Source organism: Pseudorca crassidens, chromosome 9 (genome assembly GCF_039906515.1).
Source record: "Pseudorca crassidens isolate mPseCra1 chromosome 9, mPseCra1.hap1, whole genome shotgun sequence".
Lineage (NCBI taxonomy): Eukaryota > Metazoa > Chordata > Mammalia > Artiodactyla > Delphinidae > Pseudorca > Pseudorca crassidens.
In genome coordinates this window covers 98,151,578-98,178,144 of record NC_090304.1, presented here as the reverse complement: position 1 = coordinate 98,178,144, position 26,567 = coordinate 98,151,578, and the positions used below count along the sequence as shown (strand labels likewise).

The 26,567-nt window shown below is 38.3% G+C and overlaps 1 long non-coding RNA gene across 2 annotated transcripts in view; it reads left to right on the top strand.

Annotated features, from left to right (window-relative positions):
* The window catches only part of LOC137230971 (uncharacterized), a 91,463-nt gene that overhangs the window by 13,991 nt on the left and 50,905 nt on the right, over window positions 1–26,567 (top strand). For both annotated transcript variants that reach the window (XR_010946321.1, XR_010946320.1), the window contains exons 2-3: window positions 8,679–8,848; window positions 16,976–17,107. This is a non-coding gene — a long non-coding RNA (uncharacterized lncRNA). The remainder of the gene's footprint in view (window positions 1–8,678; window positions 8,849–16,975; window positions 17,108–26,567) is intronic.

Here is a 26,567-nt window from a genome sequence, read left to right as displayed (position 1 = left end):
GTATGCATTTAAAGTTCCCCCATGTCTTTTCATGGCTTGATAGCTCATTTCTTCTTAGTGCTAAATAATATTCCATTGTCTGTATGTACCACAGTTTATCCATTAACCTACTGAAGATAGATATCTTGATTGCTTCCACATTTTGTCAGTTATGAATAAAACTGCTGTAAACATCTGTGTGCAGATTTTTGTATGGATATAAGTTTTCAACTCCTTTGGATAAATACCAAGGGCAAATTGTATTACTGTATTTAAATTTTTTTATTTTATACAATTTATTATTGTATACTGATCTCATATCCAGCAATCTTGCTAAATCTGTTATTAGTTCTAATAGTTTTCTAGAGACCTGTTGGCTTTCCATATGTGATCTTGTCCTATATGAATAATGATATTCATATTTCCAATCCACTTATTTTTTTGTCTTTCCTTATTACATTGGCTGGGGGCCTCTGGTACAATATTAAATAGAATTGTTGGTAGTGAATATCTCTGTCTTATTCCTGTTCTCAAGAATTAAGCTTCCAGTCTTTTGCTTCAAATGCCATGTTTGCTATAATTTTTTATTGACACCTATGATCAGATTAGGGAAGTTTCTTTCTATTCCTGATTTGCTAAGATATTTTATTATGAATAATTTTGAAAATTTTATCAGATGCTCTTTTTGCATCTATTGAGACAACCACATGATTTTTCACCTTTGTTCTGTTGATGTAGTGAATTTGCATTGACTGCATTAAAGTATTAAACCAACTTTGCATTCTTGAAGTAAACGTAACTGAGCCTTGATGTAGTCTTTTATATCTAGCCAAAATAATCTTTGCTAATATTTGTTTAAGGTTTTTTTGTCTATGTGTTTGGGTGAAATTAGCTTGTAATTTTCCTTTCTTAGAATATTTCTGACAGATTTGAGTATGAAGCTTATGCTGGCCTCAAAATAAATTGAAAAATATTATTTATTTTACTAGTCTTTGAAGAGTTTGTGTGAGATTGGTGTTATTTCTTTCCTTAAATATCTTGAAGACTTCACTAGCTAATCAATGTGTGCCTGGAAGATTGTTTTGTTAACTTGTTATTTTGGAATGATTTTAGACTTACAAAAAATTTGTGAAAACAGTGCAGATAGTTCCTGTATACCAATAGTTCTTAACTGGGGGTGATTTTGCCCCTCCAGAGGACATTTGCAAATATATGAAGACATTTTACTTGGTCACAATTTGGGAGCGGAGGGAGGTAGTGCTAATGGCATCTGATGGGTAGAGGCCAGGGGTGCTGCTAAACCTACAGTACACAAGACTGGCCCTCATGACAAAGAATTATCCAGCCCACGGTGCCAGTAGTGCTGATACTGAGAAACCTTGAATGAGGTCATTCATATCGGCTCTTCAGACTCATATTTCAGGTACAAGAACTAGAAAACAAGCTTGTATTAGAAAAATTGAACTATAAATTATTTTAGTCGGATATTATGATCATTATGTATGTATATATATCATGGATGTTTTATTGCATATAGATGTCCCAGTTCATTCAGGAAAACACAAACCATTCTAGATATTTTAATAGTAAGGGCTTTAGTACAGTGAATTGATGCTTATAAAATCATCGAAGCGGGAGGGGCAGTGAGAGTCAAGGGAGAGTGGGTGCTACCTTTCAGACACTCAGAAAGTAGAGAATAGGATAACAGTTGCCAGTGATCTCAGCTGCCCATAACACTGAACTGGGTGATTTGCAGAAGTTCATCCAAAAGCTTTTGCGAACTTCGCATCTGCCTCTTGCCGGTGCATCTGCCTTCTTGAGAGGAGAAATGCTAGTTTATACTTCTCTTCCATCTTCCTAATGGCCTATAAATTGGAACCTTATTGGCAAGGAATTCTTGGCAATGTCATTATCCTTCCAGCCCCTTAAAGAGGAAAGGATAGAAAGGGGTGAGGACAGTGCTGAGTTAACAGCAGACAGTATGGTACCGTCCAACCATTGGGTTACGCAACATTCTTACACCCCCTCGTGTCCATATTTATCTTCCATACAAAAGTAATAACAAAGCATCCCATTTCTGCCTAATATGATGCAGTTATCACTTCTTCAAACAAAAACATCCACCCTCTTCCCCCAAAAGTGAAGTCTCAGCGTTCCATGAGTCACTAGCTATATCCGGGTAATAATCATTCTTTTCTAATACAATCACAATCATCCTTTGATATGTAACTGCAAATTAAAATGTTAATATTCACCATTATGACTTATATAGAAGAGTAGTAAAAGGGAGAGAGAGAGAAAAAATTATACTCTGGCTATGGGAGAAACAGTATTATAGATTGTTGCTGGTTTAGAGCATATACCATATTTTGTATGAGGGCATGTCAGCCCCTCATCTTGTTGTCACTGAACCTGAACTGAGTTGAATTTATTCAGCTATAATTGAATCTTCCACAGGCCATTCTACTGTTTTGTACTGCCAGCTGCTTTGTGTTGATGGGATACATGGTAAAATAAGCGAATCCTGTGGGTACGATCACTTCTTTTACTGTAAAATGGAATCCATTGTCAGAAGCTGTGTTGCGTGAGATACCACGGTGGTAAATCGTCATTTGGAAGTTTGTCCGTGGTGTTGCTAGCAGAAGAGCTGTGGCCAGGGAAAGCATACAACTATCCAGTATAAGTATCTATTCCAGTGAAAACAAATTACTGCCCTTCCCATGATGATTTCTAAGGAAATCAACCTGTTACCCTGTGGATAACTGTACCCTCAAAGGAATTGTGCCATGTCAGGAGCTCAGCATTTATTTATGTTAACAGTTGGGCCTTCACACTGGCTTAGATAGATGAACCTTAGTGAGGAACACGCATGTCGGTGATCCCAGCAAAACCTCGGTGTGTGCCATCTGCCCACCTTACTTGAACTTGCGGAGCAAATACTTGAATGGCCATGGAAAGAGGCTGCTAATGACCTACAGAACAGGACATCTTGATCACCTAATTATTGAAAGCTGCCTCAGCAATGAATGGTCTATGAATTCACTTGAGACTCAAATGTCCTCGTACACTGTGTCCATTGTGCGAAGTTGATCCCTAGACCTCCTTGTCACCAGTTTTCCAATCTTGTTCCCTCTAAGTGCCTGACAATGTGGCCAAAGTGTTAGCCCCTGCCCGCGAATCTAAATAGGTCTGTATAGATCTGGCGATCTCTCTTTCTGGGCAAACTGAACAACTAGATGCACTGCTTATATGAGATGAATGCTCCCAGTGGGAGTGTCCCTTTTCCTCATTGTCATTCAGGGCTACCCTGAGTGCAGCTATTAACGCTACAGCTATCCACTTCTGGCTGATAGCAATTTATTGTGTATCATCATCTGCAAACTAGTTCCGCGTTTTTCCTTCCTTAACTAACTGGTGATAGGGATGAGTTAAAGGAGAGCTGACAATTCATCAGGAGTAGGTGCCACTCCTAGCTGCTCAAGCTAAACATTGAAAACAGAAGCTCTGCTACATTTACCCTTATCAGTAAATTCCTACCTGGTCTAGTGCTCTTAAAATCCAGTCTCAGCTTTTTGTTCATATAAATTGGCAAAATATTGCAATCCTTTTGATGACCTTCCTGGGTCAGTCCTTGTACACATCCCCATAGAGCAAGGATTAGCAAACTCTGGCTTGTGAGATGACAACCTGTTTTTGTCAATAAAGTTTTATCAGAATACTATGATGCCCATTTTTTAACATATTGTTTATATCTGCTTTTGCAACAACAGTGTTGAATAGTTGTAACGGAGATTCTATGGCCTGCAAGCCTAAAATATTTTCTATGCAGCTCTTTAAAGAAAAAATGCCAATCCCTGCCCTAGATTACAATAGAATATAACTCTAGTTTTATATCTAGAAGCAATGAGAGATGGTGGAGGTGCATTTGAGGAGAATCAGGATCTGCTTTAAGGGAAAAAATTGTGGGGTCTTCAGGCCTGGGAGGAAGGAAGTGCTAATTTCACTGGAACAGAAGAATGCAGATGTTCAGGCTTCTCAGTTCATTGGAATGCACACGTAAATATAATCATTTCAGTATTCAGGATCTCACTCCTTTTCAATTAACATCCAAAGTTTCACATAAGAGACTTGACAAGGAAGTGACTGCTGTTTATATTGTAATTCTGCAATCTTCAGTATAATAATTTAAATGTTTTGGGTTTTTTGTTTGTTTGTTTTTTTGGACATATCAACCCCTGAAACTACAAAAGATAAGAGACTTTTTCAAGGGATTCCTAGAAGTTCTATGGTTCTCTCTTGGTACTTTGACCCAAGATTTTAAAGCCCTAATCTTGTCATTTTACTTCTTTTTAAAAAAATTATTGTTTATTTAGGTAACATTGGCTTATAACATTATATGTTTCATGTGTACAACATTATATTTCTACTTCTGTGTACCCTACAGCGTGCTCACCACCCAAAATTTAGTTTTCATTCATCACCATACATTTGATCCCCTTTGCCCATTTTGCCCCGTCCTCTCTGGTGACCACTACTGTGTCGTCTGTATCTATGTATTTGCTTTTGCTTGGTTTAGTTTGTTAATTTATTTTGGTTTTTTTTCTTTGTTTGTTTTTTAGATTCTACATATAAAAGAAATCATGCAGTATTTGTCTTTCTCTGTCTGACTTATTTCTCTTAGCATAATACCTTGAGGTTCATTTTTGTTGTCCAAATGGTAAGATTTCATCTTTTTTTATGGCTGAGTAGCATTCCATTGTACATATATACCACATCTTTTTTTATCTATTCATCCACTGATGGGCCCTTAGGTTTTTTCCATATTTTGGCTCTTGTTAATAATGCTGTGCTGAACATAGGGGTGCATATATCTTTTCTAATTAGTGTTTTCATATTTTTTGGATAAATACCCATAAATGGGATAGCTGGATCATACAGTAGTTAGTTCCATTTTTAATTTTTTGAGGAACCTCCATACTGTTCTCCATAGTGGCTGTACCAATTTACATTCCCACCAACAGTGTAGTTGGGTTCCCTTTTCTCCACATCCTTGTCGCCATTTGTTATTTCTTACCTTTTTGATAATAGCCATTCTAACATGTGGAGGTTATATCTCATTGTGGTTTTAATTTGCATGTCCCTCATAATTAGTGATGTTGAACACCTTTTCATGTGCCTGTTGACCATCTGTATGTCTTCTTTGGGAAAATGTCTCTTCAACTCCTCTGCCCGTTTTAAAATCAGGTTTTTTTTTTACGTTGTTGAGTTGTATAAGTTCTTTACATATTTTGGATATTAACCCCTTATTGGATATATCATTTGCAAATATTTCTCCTATTCAGTAGGTTGTCTTTTCATTTTGTTAATGGTTTTCTTTGCTGTACAGGAGAGTTTTAGTTTGATGTAATCCCATTTAGTTTAATGTTTATTTTTGGGTTTGTTTCTCTTGCCTGAGGAGACATATCAAAAAAAAAATGTTTCTAAGACTGATGTCAAGAGCATACTGCCTATATTTTCTCTAGAAGTTTTATGGTTTCAGGTCTTACATTTATGTCCTTAATCCATTTAAAATTTATTTTTGTATCTGGTGTGTGAAAGTAGTCCAGTTAGATTTTTTTTGCATGTGGCTGTTCAGTTTTCCCAATACTATTTATTGAAGAGGCTGTCATTTCCCCATTGTATGATGCCTCCTTTGTCATAGATTAATTGCTCATATAAGTGTGGGTTCAATTCTGGCTCTCTTACTCTGTTCCATTGATTTATGTGTCCGTTTTTGTGCCAGTACCATATTGTTTTGATTACTCTGGCTTTTTAATATAGTTTGACATCAGGGAGCATGATACTTTGCAGCTTTTTTCTTCCTTCTCAAGATTATTTGGGGTCTTTTGTGTTTCCATACAAATTTTAGAATTATTTGTTCTAGTTCTGTGAAAAATGCCATTGGTATTTTGATAGGGATTACACTGAATCTGTACATTGCCTTGGGGAATATGGTCATTTTACCGACATTAATTCTTCCAATCTATGAGCACGGTATATCTTTCCATCTATTTGTGTCATCTACAGTTTCTTTCATGAATGTCTTATAGTTTTCCAAGTATAGGTCTTTTACCACCTTGGTTAGATTTATTCCTAGGTACTCTATCCTTTTTGATGCAATGTAAATGAGATTTTAAAAAAAAATCTCTTCCTTATAGTTTGTTGTTAGTGTATAGAAATGCAACAGATTTCTGTATGTTAATTTTGTATCCTGCAACTTTCCTGAGTTTATTTATTATTTTTAATAGATTTTTTGAGGCATCTTTAGGATTTTCATGTATAGTATCCTGTCATCTGCAAACAGTGATGGTTTTACTTCTTCCTTTCTAATTTGATGTCTCTAATTTTGTCTCCTTTTCTGGTTGAAAGTCTAGGACTTCCAATACCATGTTGGAACAAAAGTGGTGAGAGTGGGCATCCTTGTCTTCTTCCTGATCTTAGCTTTTAGCTTTTGACAGTTGAATATGATATCAGCTGTGGGCTTGTCATATATGGTCATATATGGTCTTTACTGTGTTGAGGTATGTTCCCTCTATACCCATTTTGTTGAGAGGTTTTATCAATATAATAAATGGACATTGAATTTTGTCAAAAGCTTTTTCTATTGAGATGATCATATGATTTTTATTTTTCAATTTGTTAATGTGGTGTATCACATTGATTGATTTGCAAATATTGAACCATACTTGCACCCCTGGGTTAAATCCCAGTTGATCATGGTGAATGACCCTTTTAATGTATTATTGAATTTGGTTTGCTAATATTTTGTTGAGGATTTGTGCACCTGTGTTCATCGGTGATATTGGCCTGAAATTTTCTTCTTTTGTTGTGCTTTTGTCTGGTTTTGGTATACAGGTGATGCTGGCTTTATTGTGTTATGTCAATTTCGCCCTTTATGTTTGTTAATACTTGCTGTACGTATTTAGGTGATCCCTAGGTTGGGTGCATATATATTTACAATTGTATATACTGATCCCTTTATCATTATGTAATGTCTTTGTCACTTATTATAGTCTTTGTTTGAAAGTCTATTTTGTCTAAGTATTGCTACCCCAGCTTTCATTTTGTTTCCATTTGCATGGATACCTTTTTCCATCCCCCCCACTTTCAGTATGTGTGTTTCTGTACATCTCAAGCAAGTTTCTTGTAGGCAGCATACATATGGGTGTTGTTTTTGTATCCATTCAGTCACTCTGTGTTTTGATTGGAGCATTTGGTCCATTTACATTTAAAGTAATTATTGATATGTATGTACTTATTACCATTTTGTTAACTGTTTTCTGTTTGTTTTGTATTCCTTTTTTCTTCTTATGTTCTTTTCCCTTGTGATCTGATGACTGTCTTTAGTGTTATGTTTGGATTCCTCTTTCTTTTTTTGTCTGTATCTACTATATGTTGGTTTGTGGTTACCATGTGTTTTATATACAAGAAAAATTTTTTAAGTTGATCTCTTAAATTCAAATGCATTAAGAAAAACCCTGCATGTTTACTCTCTGCCCCCCCCCCCCCAAGTTTAATGTTTTTGACTTCATATTTTACATCTTTTTGTTTTGTGTATATCTTAACTACTTAATGTGGCTGTAGATGATTTTACTACTTTTGTCTTTTAATTTTTATTTTAACCTTTAAACTTTAAAAGTGGCTCATCTACTACATTTACCATATATTTGCCTTTACCAATGAGATTTTTCCTTTTGTAATTTTCATATTTCATATTTCTAGTTGTAGTCTTTTCTTGTCCACTTAGAGAAGTCCCTTTAACATTTCTTGTAAAGCCAATTTAGTGGTGCTGGACTCTCAGCTTTTGCTTGCCTGTAAAACTCTTATCTCTCCTTCATCTGAATGATAGCCTTGACAAGTATTCTTGGCTGTAGGTTTTTTCCTTTCATCACTCTAATTATATCATGTCACTCCCTTCTGACCTGCAGAGTTTCTACTGAAACTTTCTACTGAAAGTCAGTGATAGTCTTATGGGAGTTCCCTTGTATGTAACTGGTTGCTTTTCCCTTACTGCTTTTAAGATTCTCTTTTGATCTTTAAGTTTTGCAATTTTAATTACAGTGTGTCTTGGTGCATTCCTTTTGGGATTGATCTTGTTTGGAATTCTTTGTGCTTCCTGGACCTGGATGCCTGTTTCCATTCCCAGGATAGGAAAGTTTTCAGCTTTTATCTTTTCAAATAAATTCTCTGCCCCTTTCTCTCTCTCTTTTGCTTCTGGGACCCCTGTAATGTGAATGTTAGTATGCTTGATGGTGTCATAGCAGTCTCTTAAACTATTCTCATTTAGAACAATTTCTTCTTCTTTTTTCTGCTTCGCTTGGGTAATTTCGACTACTCTGTCTTCCAGTTCACTGATTTGTTCCCCTGTATCATCTAATCTGTTGATTCCTTCTAGTGTAATTTTTCAGTCATTGTACTCTTCAGCTCTGTTTGGTTCTTCTTGTTTATATTTTCTAAGTCTTTGTAAAACTTCTCACTGTGTACATCTTTTCTTCTCCCAGGTTTGTTGAACATCTTTATGATTATTATCCTGAACTCTTTATTGGGTAGATTGCTTATCTTCACTTTGCTTAGTTCTTCTGGGATTTTATCTGGTTCGTTTGTTTGCAACATATTCCTGTGTTGCCTCATTTCACCTGATTCTCTGTGTTTATTTGTAGGTATTGCATAGATTGGTTACATTTCCTGATCTTGGAGAAGTGGGTTTATGCAGGAGATGTCCTATGGGGTCCAGCAGCACACACCCTTCTGGTCCCTTGAGCTATGTGCTCTAGGAGCACCCCCTGTGTGCCCTTCTGTTGTGGTGGAGCCAACTACTATGGACACACTGGTAAGTGAGGCTGGTCCCTGGCCCAGTTGGCTGCCAACCCTGCCTGGTTTGGAGCCTGCCAGCTGCGGGTGGATGGGGCCAGGTCTTGGGGTGGCTGGCTGTGCGGCCTGGGGGTGTCTCAGTGCTGGTGCCAGCTGTCTGGTGGGTAGGGAATCCCCTGGCACTAAGGCTAGAGGGAGGGCTCCAAAGTGGCACTTGCCAGCACCAAGGTCCTTGTGGTGGAGTGACCTCCCTGAAATGTCTGCCTCCAGCATCTGTGTCCCCACGGGGAGTCCCAGCTGCCTCCTCTTTCTCCAGGAAGCTCTCCAAGATCAGCAAGTGGGTCTGACCTAGGCATCTTTCAAATAACTGCCTCCATACTGGGTCTCGGAGCATGTGAGTTTTTAGCCTTTTAAGAGTGGAGTCTCTGCTCCTTACAGCTCTCCAACTCTCCCACACGCAAGCCTTCAAAGCTAGATGTTCTGGGGGCTCCTCTTCCTGATGAAGGGCCTCAGCTTGTCCTGGATATTCAACTTCTGCAGTTACAGTCACTCCTGGTGCTACCAGTCCCCCAGCACACTGCTGCCTCGTGACAAGTTGAGGATCTTGGGCGTGAGGGGCAGGCTGTCTACCCCCAGCCCCTGGCCACTGCACCTAGTCCCCACTCATCACCCACTGACCCACTCATTGCTCCGAAGCTGGTCCAGGCCTTTCTGCCCTGTTTTAAATGAATTGAATATTCTCTGGAATTCCATTTTACCTTCTCTAGCTATTCCTATTTGAGGAATTTTTTTAGTGGCATTTTAAAGATTACAATATACATCTTTGACTTACCATAGTTTATTTTATTTTATTTTTTTGCGGTACACGGGCCTCTCACTGTTGTGGCCTCTCCCATTGTGGAGCACAGGCTCCGGACATGCAGGCTCAGCAGCCATGGCTCCGCAGCATGTGGGATCTTCCCGGACCGGGGCATGAACCCGTGTCCCCTGCATCGGCAGGCGGACTCTCAACCACTGCACCACCAGGGAAGCCCTACCATAGTTTATTTTTAAATAGTATTATACTACTTTGTGAGCAGTATAAGAACCTTACAACAATATGGTTCTATTTATCTCCTCTTCCTTTGTGCTCTGTCGTGTGTTTTACTTCTACATACGCTATAAACACCACAAAACATTGTTATTGTTTTTGCTTTAAGTAGCCCATAGTCTCTTAAAGCAGTTTAGATATAAGTGTATGTCTATCTCTTAAACATAATGAAATCCGTCTTTTTTTATTTACCCACATACTTTTCTTGTGTTCTTCATTCCTTCCTTCAGCTCTAAATTTCCATTCCACATCATTTCTCTTTAGCCTGAGTAACTCTTTTAGCATTTCTTGTAGTGCGGCTCTTCTGGAGATGAAATTGCTTCACTTTGGTCAATCTGAAAATGTCTTTATTTTACGTTTGCTTTTGCAGGATATATTTTGCTGCATGTAGAATTCTAGGTTGTCTTTTTCTTCTTCAAGTGCTTAAAGTTGTCTTTTCACTGTCTCTGGTCCACCTTGTTTCTAATAAGAAGTCAGCAATCATTCTTCTTGTTTCCTTGTATGTAATATATAATGGCTGCTGTTGAGATTTCCTCTTTATCTTGGTTTTCGGCAGTTTGAGTCTGATGTGCCTAGGTGTGTGGTGTTGTGTGTGTGTGTGTGTGTGTGTGTGTGTGTGTGTGTGTGTGTGCGCGCATGCACACACATGCTCAGAGTTTGCTAATCGAAACCTTTAAAAAATTTTGGAAAATTCTCAGCCATTATCTCTTCAATGGTTTCTTCGGCCCCATTCTCTCTCCTTTTCCTGTCATACTCTAATTATTACATCTGTGTGTCCCACAGATCTCAGATACTTTATTGTATTTTCTCTCATTTTTATTTTTTCATTTCAGTTTATATAATTTCTTTAACTTTATAGATCTTTTTCTTCCTTGGTGTCCAGGCTGCTTCTGATTCTGTCAAATAAATTCTTCACTTATAATAGCATATTTTTCATTTCTAGCACTTCCACATGATCCGTTTTTATCATTTCCATCTCTCTGCTGACATTCCCCATATGTTTGTGAAAGTTCTCCGGCTTTTCTAGTAGGTCCTCTAACACGTTTTTGTGGTTATTTTAAAGTCCCTCTCTCATAATTCCGATATCTGATTCATCTCCCAGTCTGCTTCTTTCCTCCCATGATCATGGGGTCCATTTCCTTGCTTCTTTGTGTGTCTCATAGTCTTCAGCGTACATTGGACATAGTGTATAAAAGAGCATTAGCGGCTGAAATAAATGATATTTCCTCCAGAAAATCGCTCATCCCTGATTCTGTCAGGAGGCTAAGAATCCCTGGCCCTGTAGAAGCGCCAAATAAGCACCAGTGAGACATCAGATGTTTCTTTGTTAATCTACAGCTTTCTGAACCATGAGTGATGTCTCTCTCTGCTTAACAGTCTGAATTCTAGCTTTTCAAGTCACTGGAAGTATCTCTTTGCCCTTCAGTTCCATCCCTACCTTTATGTACCCAAGGAGATCTCCCTATGCTCTACTGTCCTGCTTTCAGTCTGGCAGTTACTGCTTTGCACTCAGTAAAAGCCCAAGTGCTGCAGAGAGATTTCTCATCTCCTCTTTCCGCCTTGCTACTTCTCTGCAATGGGCCACTGTCTCAACTCGGAAGAGGTCTGAGCACCTTATACGGGATCTCTCTAAGCTCTTTTGCTCTCCTTTCAGCCTTCAGCATACTATCTATGTGCCCTTGATGAAGGCCTGTGGGAAAGAGTGGCAGGTAGGTGATACTCTTTCCGTGGCCGGGTTCCTTGGGATTCTAATGCATCATGGAAGCTCACATGCGGTCTTTATAAATTCATTAAAATATGGCTGGTTTCTCTTTATCACCTACTATGAAGTATTCTGTCCTCTTTCAGTTGCTCTGCTAGAATGAAAACACCTATAGGTCTCTACTCTTAAAGAAAGGCCTCTTTACTTTCTAGATTTTCATTTGGTTAGATTTAGTTCTATCCTCAGATCTCTGGTGGGTTTAAAAAATTATGATTTTGTAGCTTATCTGGTTTGTTGTTATTGTTAGGGTGGTAGCAACTACCCTTGTGACTTGAACTGAGAAGGCCTCGGCTTTTAATGGCCTCTAATGAATAGGAGACAAAGTCTGGATCCAAAGAAGGGTGGGAAGTAGAATCCAAGATTCTAGCATAAGCCAGAACTCTAAGAAGGGTTGATGTAGAAAATAATGTTTCAAAGGGAGGTTTGTCTGTTTGCATGTGGCTCTAGGATAAGCAGGGAAAGAAAGATCAAAAGAGAAAGAAAGAGAGAAAGAAGGAAAGAACGAAGGAAAGAAGGAAGGAAGGAAGGAAAGGAAGAAGGAAGGAAGGAAGGAAGGAAGAAAGAAAAAGAAAGAAAGAAAGAAAGAAAGGAAGGAAGGAAGGAAGGAAGGAAGAAAGAAAAAGAAAAGAAAGTAAGCTCACACTCGTGCTGATTTGGAGACATAATTCATGCTACCTACATGGTCTGAATACCAGATGCCTGGCACTAGTGGGTCAAATCTTCCCTGTGTAATTCATGTGAAACATTGATTTCAGCTCTTCCTATGCCTAGGATAGTCATGACCTACGGTCCTGAAGTACACAGCTGTTCCAAATCACTCGATGCTGGACATCCTAACTGATGTTTTTGCCGTTCATGCATCAACTGGGCCCTCTCATCATTTTACAAAGGAAGGGACTCAAGTGTGTCAGTACAGGAGAGAAAGTAAAGAAGATCTGCACACCATGGTTCCTTAAGATTGAGGGCAGGCTGCACGCTGATATAAGCTACCCTGCCAGTTTCATGGGTGTCATCAACATGGACAAGAGTGGTGGGAATTTCCATCTGATCTGTGACCCAAGTTGTTCATCAGGTTGTGCCCGAGGAGGCCAAGTATAAGTTCTGTGAAGTGAGGAAGATCTTTGTGGGCACCATCCAGATGGACATCTTCTGGATTGATTTGGACCTTGGCCAAATCAATTAGCCATTTCATCAAGTTCTGCTAACCCATGTACATTGATGGGGAGTGCTAACCTGGGACAGATTGATGGTATCACCAACACACACACATACACACACACACACACACACAGAAAGAGAGAGAACCTGACTCTTGACCTGAGTCATGTGTAGGAAGCCAATGGCAATAGCTTTGCCACCAGCCTTTCCCGACATATTCATCATTGGAGAAAACAGCAAACAATGCATTTCCCTGCACCAAAGAAAGAGTACTTGCCTCAGTATTGCTGAAGACAAGAGACAAAGACAACAGAGCAATGGGTGGGATGATTTCCAGAGGAGAGAAGTAGAGAGTTTCTTTGGCTAATTAAAGATGTATTAGCATGGAGGAGAAAACAGAAACAAAACATTATTTTCAGAGAATTACCACCAAAGGAGCATGCACTCACAATTAAAAAAAAAAAATTACTAAAACACATAAAGAAACAAGCCCAAATAAACAAAAGTCAGCAGAAAAAAATATAAGAAACTAAAGTGTCAGACTCCCAAGATTGATATTGGAATTATTAGACTACACAGCAAGAACATTTAATCTATCTACGTTTTAGCTGCATGAATGAAAATGAGAATCTTAAAATCATAGCGCTGAATGAAAATAAAAGCAAGTCCCAAATCAGTAAAACAGGTAAATGAATTTTAATCCATTTATACCACACAATATCATAGAGCAGTTTTAAAAAATGCACTAGAAATATGCATATCAAGATGGGGGAATCTCAGAAATAGATGAGTGAGAAAAACGTTAAAAAATACATATGAATTCTTTATATAAGTTTCAAGACCTGTAAAAATTAAATATTATATTATTTAGGGATACGTAATAAAACTTTTTTAAAGTAGCTAGTAATTTATAATTCAGAATGCTGGTTTCGTATGGATGAAAAGGGGAGGGAGAAGCTCAGAGAGGGGGCATGGTGGGCTTAAAAGATTTATTAGGTTGTGTTTTATTTCTTAAGCCAGGAGGTTTAACGTAGAGGTATTTGTTTTTAGTAACATCACTTAAGTGTATGAGTACCGTTTATTCATTATTTTGTATGAATGAATTATTTTTTTAAAAGCTCAAATAAATCTTGTGTTAAGGTCAGTGGCCTAAATCCTTGCTAGGAAGACCTCACTGAATAAAAAAACCATTCTCTTTCTTGGAAGACAAAATATCAAATAGGTCCATCTAGTGGTGAATTAGAGAATCTCAAATACAGGGATACTCCAGCTGAAGGAATACCCTGGGATGTAAGGCGTTTACTCAAAAATAGCCCATTCAGTGAACATTGGGGTGCATGTATCTTTTTTTTTGGCCACACCGCGCGGCATGCGGGAACTTAGTTCCCCGACCAGGGATCAAACCTGCAACCCCTGCGTTGGAAGCACGGAATCTTAACCACTGCACCACCAGGGAAGTCCCTGTATCTTTTCGAATTACGTTTTTTCCCAGATATTAAAAAAAAAATAGCCCAGGGCTTCCCTGGTGGCGCACTGGTTGAGAGTCTGCCTGCCGATGCAGGGGACACGGGTTCGTGCCCCGGTCGGGGAAGATCCCACATGCTGTGGAGCGGCTGGGCCCGTGAGCCATGGCCGCTGAGCCTGCGCGTCCGGAGCCTGTGCTCCGCAACGGGAGAGGCCACAACAGTGAGAGGCCCTCGTACTGCAAAAAAAAAAAAAAAATAGCCCATTCAAAAACCACGTACACAAGTAGAAAAAAAAAATCTTGATTGATTGAGTGAAGAACTCTTTGTCTTCAGACGCATGGTAAAATTCTTTGGTTTGTCTCTAACTGGTTGAAAGACTAAAACTCAACCTCAGGTAATTTGTGAGACCCCAGCCTCCTTTATCTGCATCACTTTTGCCCCTTGTTGGCAGGTTTCCCCCCTCACTTCAGGTGCTGCGGTGCTTTCCTCCGGACCTCCTGTTAGTAACTGCATCTTCCCTGCCCGAGCATTGGATGACTCCTTCCTACCCCGTTCTTCACCTGAGCTCAGTGCTGCTCTCACCTCTGCTTTAGAGCCATGGCGTATACTCAGGCAGCTATTCAAGATTTAGGTCCCTCTATACATACGAACATATCGTTAAATGAAATTGGGCAGGGGATAGAACTGCACGTAGCATGTGTTCCCATTCATATTTTTTAAAAGGATGTATATGTTGTCACGTATATAGAATATCTGGGGAAGGACATACAAGAAACTGATAAACCTTTAGGGAAGGGCACTCTGGGGAAATTAAGTGAGAAAGAAACTTACATTTGGTTTTTTACTATTTATTGATGCTGATTGAGTTTTGTTACAATGTGCATGTATGACTTCATACAAATTTTAAAGAGAAAATAGTGTGTTCTATATATGTAGATGCTATCACACTGATAAATAAGCTTCCTACAGATAAAGAGCATTGATGCTTTCTAATGGATGTTATATCTTAGTGGTTATAAATCAACGCTGTGGTATAAGGCAGCCTTAGATTGTCAGGGGAATGGTCTTGCCTGGATTGAAAGAATCTGTCTTGCATGTCTTTGGATATATTCATTGCCCTTAATACTTAGCTGCACCTTTAGCTTTAAATGGTTTATCTGACAACTGACATGTTTTTCCAATTAGGTTGAAAAAAATCAGTTTAGGCGATTTATTGACATTCGAGCCTTGATACTTTATAAATTGCCTGAAATCTAACAGCATTTCTGACCTGCACTTGACCTTTGCACGATCTGCTTCGGACTCTAATTGGAAGAAACACTGTAATTCCTTTTGTATAGCAAACTCCCAAATGAACATGCAATCAAATGTCACTTCAGCAAAAGCATGAGTGTTTCCTGAGCAGATCTTTTGTAGTGGATGGCATGCTTGTTTCCTCAGCATTTCTTCTCCCTTCCCATTGTGTGGCAGCAGTGAGCTTTGAGGAAGTGAGCTGAGCTCCATTGATGGGCTCTGGTCAGGAAGCCAGGGATTACTTCAAGGACCTAGCCCTACCGTTGTGTGAGGGGATGTAAACTGGCCCCCAAAGGCTGAAGATAAAGACTTTCCATTTGTTGTCTTAGGGAGAGGCAATTTCTCTCATCTGCTGGATGTAAATAAAGAAGTCAGCGGGCCTTACTGTAACCAGCAGCTGTCCTACAACCCAGAGGGGAACCAGTCACCAGTTGTAGAATGATACAAACCCTGTGGTTACAGAGCAAAGAGATAGAAAGAACCTATGTTCTTGATGACACAAGTGAGTTGCTCAAACAACCAACCCTGGAGGCTGACCCATCTCTGGACTTTGTGTAAATGCCAGCTGGTCAATTTTTTAGTGTTTGAGTCAAATGCTCTTGGTTGATTTTTCTATTTCTTCCAACTGGAAGCATCGTGGAGCATATTTCAATAGAACAGTAAGAAAAACCCTCAATATATAAATTACACAATGTCTAAGCTAGATCTTGAATACCCTTCTCCAGATGAATTTCTTGAATATTTTAATTATAGAAGTGTAGATATATTTTAGAGTATGGATGTTCATAAGAAGGATTGGATTTTACATTCTCGCATTAGTATGGTAGAGTGTCTTTATCTGTTCAGGCTGCTAGAACAGAATACCATAGACTGTGTGGCTTAAGCAACAAACATGTATTTCTCATGGTTCTGGAGGCTGGAAGTCCAACTTGTCAGCATGGTCAAGTTCTTGGTGAGAGCCTTCTTCCTGGTTTACAATGGCCACCTTTGTGCTGTATCCTCTCATGGCAGAGAGAGAGAGATAATCTCTCTCAAGTTTCTTTTTATAAGAGCACTAATCTCATTCATGAGAGCTCCATCCTCATGACCTAATTACTTCCCAAAGGCCCTACCTCCAAATATCATCACAGTGGGGATTAGGGCTTCAACATATGAATTTGGGAAAGACAAACTTTCAGTGCATAGAATAGAGTATAACATGAATAGTATTAAACACTAATCTAGATAAATCTTCTATTGTTAGAGACAGAGAAAGACCCCTAGATTAACCATTAAGCAAATAAGCACATGTTCAGGTGTTTTAGTTCATTTGTGCTGTTATGACAAAAATACCAGAAAGTGGTTGGCTTATAAACAACAAACATTTATTTCTCACAGTTCTGGAGGCTGGGAAGTCCAGGATCAAGGCTCCGGCAGATTCATTGTCTGGTGAGACAGACATGGAAGACATTCACTTCCTGGTTTGTAGATGGCCATCTTTTTTTGCTGTATCCTCACACAGAGAAAGAGGTAAGGGATCTCTCTGGGGCCTTTTATATAAGGACACTAATTCCATTCATGAGGGCTCCACCCTCATGACTTAATCACCTCCCTCCAAATCACTCCTTTTAATATCATCACATTAGGGTTTAACATATGAATTTGGGAGGGGGCACAAATACCCAGTCTATAACATTAGGGCACTAGAGAAAGAGGGGCATCACAGGGCTCTTTCAAATTTTAATAAAATCAATCTTATATCAGGTTTCATTATGTCCTGATCCTTAATTTAGAAACTAACACTGTGGCTCAGAAGCTACATATAAGTTCGTTGGCTTTTTACTTAACGTATCTATCTACTCTGCTGATTGTAGACTGTAAACTCCTAATTCAATTCCTTTCATGGTTTTAGATACATTGAAATTTTCCATTTTTCCTTAAGTCAGTTTTAGTCAGTAACATTTGTGTTTGCAGGAAATTGTCTGTGTTTTCTAACTTAATGGCAGAAAGTTGTCCACAATATTTTTTTATTTTAAAAATCCCTGGTGTACTTGTTATATCCTTTTTTATTCCAACAATTTTCTACTTTCTCCCTGACTTTTTCTTTACCAGTCATGATGTCAGGGATTTTATTTTCTCTCACTTTACTAGTCTTACTAAGCAACCATCTTTTTTTTTTTTAATTTATAAATTTATTTATTTATTTAATTTATTTATTTTCGTTGCTGCATGTGGGCTTTCTCTAGCTGTGCTGAGCTGGGGCTACTCTTCGTTGTGGTGTGCGGGCTTCTCATTGAGGTGGCTTCTCTTGTTGTGGAGCACAGGCTCTAGGCACGCAGGCTTCAGTAGCTGTGGGACACAAACTCAGTAGTTGTGGTGCATGGGCTTCGTTGCTCCGTGGCATGTGGGATCTTCCCAGACCAGGGCTCAAACCCATTTACCCTGCATTGGGAGGCAGATTCTTAACCACTGTGCCACCAGGGAAGTCCCACTAAGCAACCATCTTGATGATGATAAATAATCAAAAAAAAAAAAGAGAACAAAAAGGAGAGAGAAGAAAGTAAGGAAAAGGGACTATTCATTCCATATATTAGAATGCATTTTAAATCTAGCACTGATATAAAAACAGAAATTTCAAATAGTATGGCAAAGTGGAAAATCTATAAATATGTGAAATTATGCATAAAAATTTAATATATAATGAGTATCATAAATGAGATTAATATGTGTGTATATATATTTGTGTGTGTGTAAGTATATGCATATAATATATACACTTTGTAAACCTCATCAGTAAAGTACATGAACAGTCCAATTACACAAGAGGAAAATCAACTAATAAACATTTTTAAATCTAATATTGGTAATCATAGTAACACAAATCTAAACAGCAATAAAATACCAATTACATCTATAAATAAGAAAAAGATAAAAAAGCAAGTGTAATATTTATTTAGGTGTGTCGCCAAGATAATTTTTTTTTTTTTTTTGCGGTACGCGGGCCTCTCACTGTTGTGACCTCGCCCGTTGCGGAGCACAGGCTCCGGACATGCAGTCTCAGCGGCCATGGCTCACGGGCCTAGCTGCTCCGCAGCATGTGGGATCTTCCCGGGCCGGGGCACGAACCTGTGTCCCCTGCATCGGCAGGCGGACTCTCAACCACTGCACCACCAGGGAAGCCCAAATCATAATTTTTAAGCTCAACATTTTTAAGAATTAATCTTTAATTCATTGTGAATCCCTGTTTGACAATATGCATTAAAAATCCATAGAAATTCATATCCTTTGTTCTAATGAAGCATATCATAAGGATTTATCTTAAAATAATTCAAAATGTAAGACTATATTCATGATGATGTTTACCACAGCGTTAAATTATAAAGTTGAAATTGGAAAAAACTTAAAATGTTCAATGATAAATGCAGTGATTAGGAAAAGCATCATCTATAAACTGGGTTAAACATGATGTGCTTCTTAAAAATTAAAAAAGTAAAGTTTGGTGTGTGTGTATCACCATTTATTGAGCACTGGCTATGAACCAGATACTTTATATATACTTATTTCCAAAGCTCATATTCACTTTGCAAGTTAAGTATTTTTCATTCTCAGTTTAAAGAATCTGGGTCCGGTTGCTCTGTGAGATTAAGTCACTTATTCAAGGCAGCATAGCTAGTGAGTGATGGAGCTGGGCCTTGATCCCATGCCAGTACAGTGCCTGCCACACCCAGGGCCTGGTCAAAGGGGACAGGCCCGGCTCACAATTCCTGCTGAGGGAACAGCCTTTGGTAGCACATTCTGTACCATGTGGTTTCTGCATCTTTAGCCCACCCATCCCTCCTACCACCACCGAGGCTGGGGCCTCACCTAAGGGCAGCCAATCCAAAGTCAGGCTAGTAGCTCATGATATGGTCTGTCATGGAATGCTCTGCTAGAGAGGAGATGAATTATCTAAATTCTCACTCTTATTGGTTTGATTTTAGAAATAGGGAGCGAATCAGGCAGTTGTTGGGAAAAGAGGCTGGGAGAATGTTAGACAAGCCAGAGGGCTTTTAGTGATACTCTCAAAAACACTGCTAACTAGGTGAGACAGAACTAGACTGCTAGATCGCCCATGCCAGAAAGACTGAGGTGGGTTTAACTCAGGCAGAAAAAAGTAATCAAAATATGAAGTAAAGGGAAGTAGTTGTCGACCACACTAAATTCTGCAAACAGTGCCTGTATCTGCATAATCGTATTCGTTACATACTCTAGTCCCTTCATGGTCTTGTCCCTTCTGCAGGCCCGTGTCTTAACTCCACCTAAGCCAACAGTTCATGTGTCTAGGGGTGTACTGTGCTGGTGATCAGTGTGTCTAGGGGTGTACTGTGCTGGTGATCAGTGTTGCCTTGCAGCGCCAGATTCACCCTTTCGCCTGAATGAATAAGTACATCACGCTGTCCCCTCCCTGGAAAGTATTTTCACTTGTCTAGCTTATTCCCTTGCATCCTACAAGACTTGGCTCAAGAGAAAGTACCTCTAAGGAGCTTCCCGTGATCTTCTCCATCAAACGGAATCCACATAAGCACGATTCCATGGAGACCCTCTTGGCTATATAACAGCTTCATATCAGGAGAAGTTAATCTGAGTAATGATCAGATATAAAATGAGCAGAAAACAGAAGAGAGGAGTAGGTAGCAGATGTTACAAGGACTGACAGGAACCAACCTAATACCAATCCCTAAATGTGCTAGAGGAAAGTGCTCCCTCAAGAAAGGGAGGCACTAGCAGGTGCAAACTAGTATATATAGAACGGATAAACAACAAGGTCCTGCTGTATATACAGCACAGGGAACTATACTCAATATCCTGGGATAAACCGTAATGGAAAAGAATATAAAAAAGAATGTATATATATGTATAACTGAATCACTTTGCTGTACAGCAGAAATTAACACAACATTGGAAATTGACCATACCTCAATTTAAAAAATAAATTAAAAAAAAAAAGGGACCTCCTTGGTGGCGCAGTGGTTAAGAATCTGCCTGCCAATGCAGGGGATGTGGGTTCGAGCCCTGGTCCAGGAAGATCCCAGGTGCCGCGGGGCAACTAAGCCCGTGTGCCACAACTACTGAGCCTGCACTCTAGAGCCCGTGAGCCACAACTACTGAGCCCACGTGGCACAACTACTGAGGCCCGTGTGCCTAGAGCCTGTGCTCTGCAACGAGAGAAGCCACCACAATGGGAAGCCCGCGCACCGCAGCGAGGAGAAGCCCCCGCTCGCTGCAACTAGAGAAAGCCCACGCACAGCAACGAAGACCCAACGCAGCCAAAAACAAACAAACAAATAAATAAATAAGGGAGGCAGACACTTGGGTTAGAATCAGTCACATATCCTTATCTTACCTCCTGAGTTAAAGTAGATATATTTTAAGATATCTACATACATACATGTGTATGTGTATATATATTATTATACATATATATATATGTGTATGTAATTGAAAGTTTGAAATCAACAGACTTTTTATCCATTTGTAACTGGGACAAAACTGATATGGTTCTAAATTAATGAGAATGACACACTATAATAGCAATTTGTGTTACAAACTGTCTGAGGCAACCATCTGTACTACACAAATAAATTTGCCTCTGAGGCTGCAAGGCAGCACTTGCCCAGAGTCCTACGGAGAATCCAGATGCAGATTTTCCTGGCTTACTGCCTTTGCTTTATCCATTTGGCTAACCAGTTCGTGCGCAAATTTATATGTAAAATTAAAAAGCTGGCTCAGGCCTCGGAGTGAGGTGCAGAAATAATAACAGCAATTTGTATTTACGTAAGTAGAATATTTATCCTAAGTGATCAGATCATATCAAAATGTTCTCTCATTCATTTACAGCCATTTATTCAAAGCAGAGAAAGTATAAATAAATATTTCAAAAGCATGATTTGGTGAGAAGTATACCCAGCAGTCCACATTGGTTTAAACCAGACATGGGTGTTGTGATTTGTATGTCCCTTAGGGAATGTTTCTTTAAATTCAGAAATGTTGCTTTTTACCAACTGATTGAGATCCCATAAAGTTGTATTTCTTCATCAACTGTGCCTAAGAGCTACGAAACACTAAGCTCAGAACTAGAAATAAACAAAACCGTAAGACTCGAACTTTGTAATCCAAGAAATTTACAGCTTAATTATTCTCCCCCCACCCAGCTTTATTGAGATATAATTGACATATAGTATGGTATAAGTTTAAGGTGCACAATGCGATGATACATGTATATATTGCAAAATGTTTACCACAGTAAGGTTAGTTAGCACATCCTTCACTTCACATAATTACCATTGTTGTGATTGTGAGAACATTTAAAATCTAACCTTATAGCAACTTTCAAGTGTACAATACAATGTGGTTAACTATAGTCACCATACTGTACATTAGCCGCCCCCCCGCAAACTTATTCCTCTTATAATTTGAAGTTTGTACCCTTTGGCCAACATCTCCTCTTCCCCCATCCCCAGCCCCTGGTAAGCATACTTCTACTCTTTGCTTCTATGAGTTCAGCCATTTTAGAGTTTACTATAAGTGAGATCATATAGCATTTGTCTTTCTCTGTCTACTTATTCTATTTAGCATAATGCCCTCAAAGTCCATTTATGTTGTCAAGAATGGCAAGAGTTCCCTTTTTTAAAGGCTGAATAAACACTCCACTGTGTATATCTATATCTATCTATATCTAAATCTAGATTCATCCATTTATAGACACTTAGGTTGTTTCCATGTCTTGGCTATTGTGAATAATGATGCGGTAACACAGAACAGAGATTTCATTTCCTTTGGATTTCTACGCAGAAGTGGAATTGCTGGATCGTATGGTAGTTGTATTTTTAATTTTTTGAGGAAACTCCATACTGCTTTCCACAGTGGTTGCACCAATTTATATTTCATCAACACTGCACAAGGGCTCCCCTTCTTCACATCCTTGCCAACACATGTTATCTCTTATCTTTTCTGATAATGACCATTTTAACAGGTGTGAGGTGATATCTCACTGTGGTTTGGATTTGCATTTCTCTGATGATTAGTGATGTTGAGCACATTTTCATGTGCCTGTTGGTCATTTGTTTGTCTTATTTGGAAAAATATCTATTCAGGCCCGTTGCTCATTTTTTAATAGAATTATTTGTGAGTTTTAAATTTTGCTATTGAGTTATATGAGCTCCTTTTATATTTTAGATATTAACTTCCTGTCAGAGAGATGGTTTGCAAATATTTTCTCCTATTCCATAGGTTGCCTTTCATCTTGTTCATTGTTTCTTTTTCTGTGCAGAAGCTTTTTACTTTGATGTACTCCCACTTATTGATTTCTTTCCTTTGCTACTTGTGTTTTTAGTGTCATATCAAAAAAGCCTTGCTAAGACCAGTATCAAGGAGATTTTTATCTATGTTTTCTTCTAGGAATTTTATGGTTTCACATATTACATTGAAGCTCTTAATCCATTTCGAGATAATTTTTGTGAGTGGTATTAGATAGGGGATCAATTTCCATTCATTTGCATGTGATTATCCAGTTTTCCCATCATGATTTATTGAAGAGACTGTCCTTTACCCATTGAGTATTCTTGGATCCCTTGTCAAATATTGGATGACTGTGTATGTGTGTGTTTATTTCTGGGCTCTCCATTGTATTCCATTGGTCTTTGTGTCTTTTTTTATGCCTGTATCATGAAGTAATTGCCTTGAAGTCAGGAAGTGTGATGTCTTCACCTTTGTTCTTTCTCAAGATTGCTTTGTCTGTTGGTGGTCTTTTGTAGTTACATATGAATTTTAGGGTTGTTTTTTCTATTTCTGTAAAAAATACAACTTTGATGGAGTTTGCAGTCTGTCCTTAGATGGCTTTGGGTAGTATAAACATTTTAACAATGTCAACTCTCCCAGTTCATGAACATGAAATATCTTTACATTTATTTGTGTCATCTTCAATGTCTTTCATCAATGTCTTACAGTTTTTACTTCCTGGTTAAATTTATTCCTAAGTAGTTTATTCTTTTTGATACTATTGTAAATGGGATTGTTTTATTTCTTTCTCAGATAGTTATTGTTAGTGTACAGAAATGCAACTGATTTTTGTATATTGATTTTGTATCCTGTAACTTTACTGGACTCATTTGGTTCTAATTTTTTTTTTGGCTGCACCATGCAGCTTGCAGAATCTTAATTCCCTGACCAGGGATTGAACCCAGGCCCCTGCAGTGAAAGCACTGAGTCCTAACCACTAGACTGCCAGGGAGTTCCCTCTAATGTTTTCTTTATGGTGTCTTTAGGATTTTCTATATACAAGATTATGTCATCAGCAAACCAAGACAATTTTACTTCTTCTTTTCTGATTTGGATGCCTTTTATTTCTTCTACTTGCCTAATTGCTCTGGCTAGGACTTCTAGTACTATGCTAGATAGGAACAGTAATAGTGGGCACCCTTGTCTTGTTCCTGATCTTAGAGGGACGCTTTCTACCTTTCACTGTTGAGTATGATGTTAGCTGTGGACTTGCCATATATTGCCTTTATTATGTTTAGGTATGTTCCTTCTATACCCACTTTGTTGAGAGTTTTTGTCATGAAACTATGTTGACTTTTGTCAAATGCTTTTTCTGCATCTATTGAGATGATCATGTGATTCACATTATTAATTTGCATGTGTTGAACCATCCTTGCATCCCAGAGATAAACCTCACTTGCTCATGATGTATGATCCTTTTAATGTGCTATTGAATTTGGTTTGCTAGTATTTTGTTGAGATTTTTCGCATCTATATGTATCAGGGATATTGACCTGTTGATATTGATCAATGTTTTCTTTTCTTGTAGTGATATTATCTGGCTTTGGTAACAGAGTAATGCTGGCCTTATAAAATGAGTTTGGGAGTGTTCCCACCTCTTTAACTTTTTGGAAGAGTTTGAGAGGGATTGATATTAATTCCTCTTTAAATGTTTGGTAGGATTAATCCATGAAACCATCTTGTTATGGGCTTTTCTATGTTGGGAGGTTTTTGTTTAGCAATTCACTCTCCTTATTCATTATTGGTCTGTTCAGATTTCCTGTTTTTTTCCTGAGTCAGTTTTGGTAGGTTGTAAGTTCTAGGAATTAATCCATTTTTTCTAGGTTTGTCCAATTCGTTGACATATAATTGTTCATAGTTGTCTTTTATAATCCTTTGGGTTTCTATGTATTGGTTGTTATGTCCCCTCTTTCATTTATAATATTATTTATTTGAGCCCTCTTTTTTTTCTTAGTAAGTCTAGTTGAAGTTTTCAGTTTTATTTAACTTTTCATAAAACCATTTTGTTACATTCTCTATTTCTGCTCAGATCTTTGTTGTTTCCTTATTTTCTGTTCATATTTGACTCTGGGCTTAGCTTTTTCTTTTTCTAGTTCCTTGAGATGTAAAGTTAGGTTGTTTACTTGAGATCTTTCTTTTTCTCTTAATATACACATTTATTGCTATAAACTTCCCACCTGAACAATTTTTGCTGTATCTCATATGTTTTGGTATGTTGTTTCCATTTTCACTTGCTTGAAGATATTTTTTGATTTCCCTTTTGATTTCTTCTTTGACCCATTAGTTGTTCAGGAGTGAACAACCACATTTTTATGGATTGTCAAGCTTTTCTCTTTTTATTGATTTCTAATTTCATACCATTGTGGTTGGAAAAGGTACTTGGTATGATTTCAATCTTTTTAAAATTGCTAAGTCTTGTTTTGTGGCCTAACATACAATCTATCCTAGAGAATGTGCCATGTGCGCTTAGGAATGTGTCTTCTGCTCCTTTTGGATGGAATACTCTATATATTTCTGCTAGATCCACTTGGTCCAAAATATAGTTCAAGTCCAGTGTTTCTGTATCAATTTTCTGTCTCGATGATCTATCCTTTGCTGAAAACTGGGTATTTAATTTTCCTACCATAATTGTATTGTTGTCTATTTCTCCCTTGTATCTGTTGGTGTATGCTTAATATAGTTAGGAGCACCAATGTTGCATACCTATATATTTATAATTGTTATATCCTCTTGATACATTGACCTCTTTATCATTTTATAATGACCTTCTTTGTCTCTTAATACAGTTTTTGACTTAAAGTCTATTTTGTCTGATGTAAGTGTAGCTACCCCTGCTCTCTTTTGGTTTCCATTTACATCAAATATCTTTTTTCATTCCTTCACTTTGACCCTGAGTGTGTCCTTAAAGTCACAGTGAGTCTCTGGTAGAAAGCATGTAGTTGGGTCTTGTTTTTTTATCCATTCAGTCACTCTATATACTTTGGTTGGACAGTTTAATCCATTTACACTTAAATTAATCATTGGTCAATAAGGACTTATTAATGTCACCTTGTTAATTGTTTTCTGGCTGTTTCATAGTTCTTTTGTTCCTTTCTTCATCTCTTGCTGTTTTCCTTTGTGCATTGAGGATTTTCAGTAGTGGTGTACTTTAATTTCCTGCTTTTTAGTGTGTCTTTACCTATTATAGATTTGGTTTTGTGGCTACCCTTATGCTTACATGAAACTTCTTTTTTTTTAAAATTTTTAAAAAAATATTTATTTGGCTGCACCGGGTCTTTAGTTGGGGCATGCGGTATCTTCATTGCAGGGGACGGGATCTTCACTGCAGCTTGCAGGATCCTTTTAGTTGCGGCATGTGGAATCTTTAGTTGTGGCATGCGGGCTCTTAGCTGCAGCGTGGAGGATCTAGTTCCCTGACCAGGGGTCGAACCTGGGTCCCCTGCATTGGTAGCGCAGAAACTTAACCTCTGGACCACCAGGGAAGTCCCTACGTGAAACTTCTTATAGACAGGTTTAAGAGTCTATGTTAAGTGATAACAACTTAATTTCAATTGCATGTAAAAACTCTACCCTTTTATTCCCTCCTCCACATCTTATTATTTTTATGTTACAATTTACATGTTCTTATGCTGTGTATCCATTAACAGATTATTGTAGCTATAGCTGTTTTTAA